General features: G+C 34.4%; 1 non-coding gene across 1 annotated transcript; it reads left to right on the plus strand.

Annotated features, from left to right (window-relative positions):
- The first annotated feature begins 295 nt into the window (after positions 1-295).
- On the plus strand, positions 296-433 carry LOC126002438 (small nucleolar RNA SNORA72). Its single transcript, XR_007493141.1, has one exon. It is a non-coding gene; the product is annotated as a small nucleolar RNA SNORA72 (small nucleolar RNA).
- The last annotated feature ends 7,892 nt before the right edge of the window (positions 434-8,325 follow it).

Raw genomic sequence — 8,325 nt, forward strand, 5'->3', positions numbered from 1 at the left:
GCAAATGCCTTACCACTGTGCAATCTATCGCTCTAGCCCCTAAATATTTAATCATTTTATCTGCAAATAATGTTCATTTTGTTTCTACTGATGAATGTTATGGTTTCTACTTGGTTTTTTGTATAAATGAATCTCCTAGCATTTTAGAACAATGATAAATGTGGTAGAAGTGAAATATGATTTTATTTAGCTCTAAATTTAATGGTTACTTTCAATATGTCATTATACATGACTTTTGCTGAAGTTCAATTATTATCTCATAAAATATTTATGCTATAAAATATTAAGGATTCCACTGTGAATAATCTTGCTGTTCTGATTTTGTCATAATCAGGACAGGCTAACCTTATTCGTTATATTAAGACCATGCATGTGTCCCCAGACCTAGGTCTTTACCCACCTAGGTCTGGTCTTAGTAATGCTGGTGATAAATAGTCTGGAAGCTCAGACTATGAGTTTCTAGTTAACTAATCTAGAAGGAGAGCTATTGGGAGATGGGTGGGTGTGGGGGAGAAAATCACTGCTAATTTGAGTTTACCAGCTGCCAATAAATGTAAAATGGCTGTGTTTTTTTATTTTTATTTTTATTCTCTAGATGACTCTGATGTTATTAGAAGCATACCAGAACAGACTGGTGAGAAGTAAATCATGCAACAGTTTTCTGTAATAAAACCAAAGCTCATTTTAAAAACAAAAAAACAAATATAAAACAAATATTAAGGATTCCTTTCACACATTTGTATCTTTACAACTAGGTTTGTGAAAAGTTTATTTTATTTATTAAAGTATTAGTACCTAAATTTATTTATATGTAAAATTATATTTTATTGCATATTTATTAGTCTCATTCTACAGCATTATTGATCTTATATTCAAATAAACAAATTATTATTATTATTTAGGCTCTAAAATGAATAATTAACTGTTACTTATGGAAAGCCAATTTTAGATTAGTCATGTTTCCTGATTGTTTGGCATTTGAATGTAATGACTATTTTAGTTGACCCTTTGCAACAATTAATTTGTCATTAAAAAAGGAAAAGGTCCTTCAGAGTCTTTAAAAGTTCTCTTCTTATTCTTAATGAAATTTTTCCCCCAAAGTAGAAACAAATTTGTCCTCACTATTTGCAAAGTAGAGGTCATTAGATTAATTCAAGTATTTGCATAGAATTCATCACTGAAACCTTTTTTCAAGGGCTTTACATGCTGTGAACTCCACATTTGGATTTAACTAGTGTCTTGAAAAGTGTTAATAAATTCTTCAGACCTACTATATTTTAGAATAACATTTTTTTGGTCCAAACAGCTGCCACATTCAACTTATAGCCAGATGTCAGAAGCCAATGAAATTTAGAAGTAAGATTAAACTTTGAGTATAGATATAAAACTTGAAAAAAATACACGAACAAACAAAAGTGTGTGGAGATATTTATCAGAGAAGTGACACTTTGGAAAATTCTCTCCCCACCTCACCCCACCCTATCGTTTCCCCATTTCTGTGGTTACTGTGGTTAAGAATGCAGCTGGCAAGTAACTGTGGATGGGGAAGGTAACTGACTTCTTACACATGGCTGCCCAGATGTGCTATTCTCTCAGGGATGCCTTACCTTCCTCTGCCTGAGTACCCAAGTCTCAAGTTCTTCCATGCCCAACAGTGATGAGGAAACACATTGACTGAGAGAACATCATTCTTTCCATGACTGAATGACTTCTTGATTCTAGGTAATGTATTCAACAAGAGATACAATTTGCCATAAGCCTTCTTTAATATCATTGGAATCTCTTGGTATCATTCTGAGTCAATAATGAACTCATACTATAATGGACTATGAGTTACAATAAGGGTAACAGCTAATAATGGTAACAATAAAGGTAAGAATAAATGACTCTAGGCCTGTATATGTAAACCTGATATGTAAAGAGGAAGCATTGCTGGAAAAGACTATACACATAAACCACTTCTTGAAACTAGTATGACTTTGAGACACTGAAAGTCATCAGTGCAATTCGAAGTGATCAAGAAAATCCTGAATTAAGACTGAACAACCAGTCAGGAAGAAAACTTAAGCAGTAGCTAGATAATAAATTGAATAATGCCCTTTCCTGCTAAGAGAGCCACAGCCTAATCCTGGGAAATTGATATCAAGACTGGGAAACCTATTTCTGCCAAGGACAATTTTCGTATATATATATATATGTATATACATATGAAATATATATCTTGTCTGTTCAGATCACGTGATTTTATAGGCCTTATCTGGGCTTGCAGACTGGACATCCCCCATCCCTGCATGTGATCTAAGGTGTGTTTTCAGGTATGTTTATGTTAAGAATTTTGAGGTGAAGAAATTATCCATGATCATCAGGGTGAATCTAATATAACAACATGGCTCTTATGAACTGATAAAATAAGGCAACTTTTATTTCTGGTTTGATCTTCATTTTATACTTTTTTCAGCCTTTTTTGAATTCCCTGGTGAGATCCAGGTTAAGGCAGATTTATGATGGAGAATGGGCATTAAAGAAATATTTTGACCTGGAACTGTGTCGAGCTGCCTGATGGTGGTCTAACCTCTAATACAGTTTGTCAAGGTCACCACATTAAAAGTGCCTAAAAAGTATATGGTGTGTGTGTGTGTGTGTGTGTGTGTGTGTGTGTGTGTGACACCCACCAGGAAAACACTGTACCATTGAGCTACATCCTTGACACCAGAATTCAAACTTGGATTTATATAGGATATGCATAGTATGAATATGTGAGAGAAATTCTCACCCATTTTTATACTTCATGTGAAATACATCAGGAAAGTCCAACTTGCTGGGTTTCCTCTCAAGGACTGAACTTTCGACCTTGTCAGTGATGTTGAAGGTGTCAGGGCTAAAGTTAACTAAAAGAAATTCATTCTCTGGAATGTAGATTAGTGATGGCAAAGTTGGAAAGATGGTGACTCACAATTTGACAAATTATCTTTATGACTCAGTGACCTTCCTTGATGTGGTTGTGAGCTTCATCCAGAAGAATGGACTTTACTGGACCCTTCTTAGAGAAGTCACTAGAGAGGTGATACTAGTAATCCTGAGGACTAGAGGATACTCTCTGTTTAAACCTTATCTGACCTCTTGGTTGGAACAAGGACAACTATTGATAGTGATTTTTAAAGCTAAGGAACTAATTTTAAACAAAGAACCAGCATTTCAGTCATTGGATTAGGAAAGGGAATTTACAATAGGTTTGAGATGAGAAACAGACCTTTATGAAAATTCACTCATTAATAGATATGGTAAGGCTCAAAATGGGAGGAACATTTTAATGAAGATAATCAGAATAAGAAAGGTTCCTCCCTCTTCTAAGAGTCTTCTCTATGGGGGAAACCTTCTTTAGTCTATGAAACTAACTCAGCCAAACAAAAGCACACAATGCAGGGAAGTTACCTTATTGTAAAAGCATATAATATGTTTTAGATATGTTTAATCTCTTCATACTTACAAATTACATATGAATAAACCCATAAAATATGGGGAATGTGGGAGACGTATTTAGTGTTCTAGCCATGTTTGTTCTATTATTTATGGTATATATTGTTCATATGAAAATAAACCCACAATAATTTGCATGAAGGAGTTTGCATTCCATCCTCAGATATTAGTAATAATATGAAGGTGAGTATGAAAAACATACATGAGAGAGAAACCTTATCTATTCATGTAAGAATATAGGAAGGTCTTCATTCAAGCTAGGCCTTATGGTAGAATCCAATCTGAAGACAAAATTTGTGAGTATGCAAATGTGAGAGGCTCTATTTATTTTGACATTTAGAACTTTCACTGGAAAGAAACCATATGCCTACAATAAATGTGGAAACTTTCTTTGCTCATTCCTCAAACCTTGTTACAAACATGAGGGTTCAATTGGACAGAAGCCTTAGGCTTGTAAGGAATGGGAAAGGTTTTCTTTCAATACTCAGCCTTTAATCGACAGATGAAGGATCTTGCTTGAGAGAAACATTATGAATGTATGGTAAGTGGGAAAGTATTTATTAGATCTTCATACTTCACTAAAGATATAGTTTCATACTTGATTGGGGGAAGACATGACTAAATTCTTTTTCTTTAATGAACATGTGAAAACTCACTTTGGACAATCTTATAAATTTGACAAATGTAGAAAATAATTTTCTTCTTCCTGAAGAAGTATTAATGTTTTAGACCAACAATAGAGAGAAATTTTTAAATGTAATACACATATCTAAGCATCTTTCTATTCTTTACTGTCCTTCACAATTGTACTCACTGCAGAGAAACTCTATACATGTAGTGAAGCTAGAAGGCCTTTTACTCAATCTTCAGGTCTTCTAAACATAAGGTTCACTCTAGAGAGAGGCCCTTTTAAATGGGACAAATTAGAGCAAGGTTTGATTATATTTTCCAATTGTTTGAGTGTAATATATGTGTGAGACATAAACCAGCTTTTATACTTTAGTGAATGGAAGTGACACTTCAAAAAAGTGCTATGAATATCAAAGTGGAATGTGCCTCACTTTCATATAGGCTACCATATGTGATTCACATTGAAGAGAAGCAAAAGATATAAAAATGCTTTCAATTTCTCTCTCTCTCTTTTTTTTGGTGTTTTGGCCACACCAGGTGACACTCAGGGGTTACTCTTGTCTATGCCCCAAATTTCTCATTTTTAAGTTAAGTTACAGTGATTTACAAAGTTGTTCACAACAGAGGTTCATACATACCATGTCCCAGGACCAACCCCATCAATTTCTCACTTTTCTTAAATATCTGGAAATAAACTTCTTGGAGAGAAATTCTTTCAATGTGAAGAAGATGGCAAAAACTTTAAAATCCCTATACACTGGAATTCATAAAGAGAGCACACTGGGTAAATATAGTCTGGATCAGACTAAATCATACTAGTGGGCTCACTGGAGCTCTGATAGTGAGAAAATAAAAGACCCATTTGATTATCTGTCAGTAAAATATATATTTTAAAATGTTGAAAATGTCATTTATGTAAGTAAAATATGTGAAAAGGTGTAGTTTTGCTATATAGTTTACCATTCATATTTCATTCATTTCTTATCTTATGAGAAAAAGTAATGAATATACAAAATATTTTGTCATTTCCTTTCAGATTGTTAAACATTCTATTTTTCTTTTATGTCACATCAAATTAGAACACAGGAGTATTTATGACAGAAAACATGTACAATCCAGAGAATTTGATAGCATTTAATTAAACATGATATGTAAAACACATCTGATACTTGCATGCTTAATAGTTGGCAATGTGTTTGCAATGCACATGGAAAATACATGACTAAATCAGAAATTTTTACTGTAGTGGATATAGGATATTTCAAGGAATAATGCCACGAAACACACTGAGTTGGCAGAAATTCCATCTATTAGCATTGCTAGAGTTGCCACTATGTATTTTCATTCTCTTCCTGATCAGCTCCATCTGGTAGGCCCTGTATAAAAATATTTCAATGCACACATTATATATTCCCTATTTGGTTTTACTAAAGCAAATTTTCTTGAGAATAGAATGAGGGAGGAAGAAAAGGCTAGTAGCCAGTCAATCACTGTTAAAGTTTTCTGGATCTAAAGATGGTTGTTTAATTGACCAAAACAACAGCCTCGTCCATTTTTATTTTCATTGCATGCTATATGAAACTAGCAGTTTCCATTTTTTATTTAAACCTAAGCTCTGACCAGGAATTTTAATTTTTTAATGTAATATAGGAGGATTCAATTGGAAAAAATTAATATTATGCTACACTATATATTATCTACTGTTCCTTAATATAAGCATTAGCAATAGTTATTGGTATAATAGTATAATACATACATTTTATCTGCTTAGTAACAGACATTCCCATATTAAATACAAATGTTACGTTATGATTAAAAAATCTGGGCCCGGAGAGATAGCACAGCGGCGTTTGCCTTGCAAGCAGCCGATCCAGGACCAAAAGGTGGTTGGTTCGAATCCCGGTGTCCCATATGGTCCCCCGTGCCTGCCAGGAGCTATTTCTGAGCAGACAGCCAGGAGTAAGCCCTGAGCACTGCCGGGTGTGGCCCAAAAACCAAAAAAAAAAAAAAAAAATAAAAAATCTAAAATTAAAACAGGATTTTAGAGAGAAAGAATAGCAATATTTTTCTCAACTTACATCCTGATTTTTTACTGACTGTTTTATATTAGGGACAAAAACTTTTCATACTGACTTAACAGGTGAAGCTAAGCATGTCCCACAAGTCACAGACAATAGTAATAAAAACTTTGGACCTCTGTAAGTAAGTACCAAAGAGCCAAGCTGGACATCAGATTCTCTATGATCACCTCTTCTTTAAGCAGAAACAAGACCTGTTCTTATTTCTGCCTTCTGTGAAGAGTGTGGAAAGGACTCACTCCATTTGCTTCTTGATGGGCAATGCCTTCTGCTGTGTGAAACCTAGGCAATTCTCCATTGCCTTCATCAGCTGAATATCATATATGTCACAGGGGATAAAAATTCCATTTATGTAAGTAAAATATGTGAAGAGGTATGCATCTATGCATATATGCATCTATATATGTCTCCTACAGTTGAAGATGCCTCCAACTAAGCTTTTTGTGTTAATCATAATCATCTGCTTAAGAAGCTGCCACTTTTGTTAGATATCCAACTTCTGGACACTCAGAGGGTGTTTGTTTGTCTTAGGCCTGTGCTTTTCCATGTGGTTGACTCAGAGCAATCTTTTCAGGAGCACTTGTAAGGAAATGCAAATGATGATTTTGAAAGTGTTAAACTGGATCACAAAATGGATTAAAAGATGATGTCCACTATTACTGATTCACAGAATAGATTTGGGAAAGTACAACAACCACTTGAAAAATGAAATGATCTGTTTATATTATTAGGCCTCTAAGACAACAGATATGGGTCATTCATCCACAATTTAAAATTTCATGACAGAAAACATGAAAATTTTCAGAAAGTTAAAACAATAAGAACATTGAACCTCCACACCTAAACAAGCTAAAAACAGAACAGAGAAAAGGCAAAAACCAAACCAAAACAAAAGCTAAAAAACAAACAAAAAACCCAACAACTCCCAAAACAAACAAACAAAACTCAACAATGTTGCTGACCAGTCTACTTTCCAATATCCCAAACCTGTGTTCTACACTTTGGGATCCCACCATGCAATTCTGCATGCACCCAGGTCTAGAGCCTGTGGGAGATGAATCATTGAGTGAGACTTCATTTACCTAATTTAACTTCCTCTAGACTGAGAAATGCAAAAGGATAAGTGTCCAATTTTACTAGTCTCTTCTCTATCTTTGAAAATTAGGCATCACAGTTGGACAGGCTCCATGCCTACATATTTTGGGAGCGTTTGTGTATGAATCTGGCCAGGGAAAGTTTACACATATATACATATACAAACATGTATTATTCTTTGGTTTACTGCTCAAATATTTCAGTGTCTAGGAAAAATAATAGGTGCTACTATCATTAATGGTTGTAAGAGGCTCATTCTCATGACATCTAGCAGCAGAAATTCTGGGATTTAATTTATTCCCATTGAACACTTTTAAAATAATAAAATAAAACAGGCTTCATGGTTGCTTTTATTCCTTTGTTGCTTGTTTGAATATCACTGGTTCATATGACCTCAAGCATCATGTGACCATTTACCCTTCCCTTTCTTCCTCATAACCTTTTAAATTGGGTAATGACACATGCAGATTTTCTCCTTTACATTTAAAACTGGACCCAGTTTAGAAAATGAATTATATAATCACCCCATTATTTAGTGAGCTGTGGCACTTTCAAATGTGCCCGTCCCTAGTTAAGAGAAAAGAACATGGTGGGTTCTGGGTCTGTAGTCAAGTCCAGGTTTAGAAACAAGAGCAAGTTGCTTAAAATTTCTATGCTTCTCCTTATAAATTATAACAATAACAATAATGCTTAAGATGATAATTGCTCCCTGGGAGAGACAATATTTGTAGAATGCTTGAGCATAGCATTAGAGAGGCTAAGTTCTGACAAATATTGCTATTATTATCCTTTCTTCTTTCTTTCCTGCTCCTTTCCTCCATGTTTTACCTCTCCATCTTGTTCTCCATGCTTTCTTTATTTTTTAATTGATTATTTTTTCTTGCAGAAAAAATAGAATCTTTCAGATGACATGAAGCTGAATGTTTCTGTTTCATGCCTAATATCCTGGCTGCAGATAGGCGAGCTAAAAGGCATGGTTCAGAATCCAGTTGGTTATATAAAGTGGTGGTGTATTTTTCTTTATAGCTGTATTTTCCATACTGTG

The sequence above is a fragment of the Suncus etruscus genome, chromosome 2, assembly GCF_024139225.1.
Source record: "Suncus etruscus isolate mSunEtr1 chromosome 2, mSunEtr1.pri.cur, whole genome shotgun sequence".
NCBI classification, from domain to species: domain Eukaryota; kingdom Metazoa; phylum Chordata; class Mammalia; order Eulipotyphla; family Soricidae; genus Suncus; species Suncus etruscus.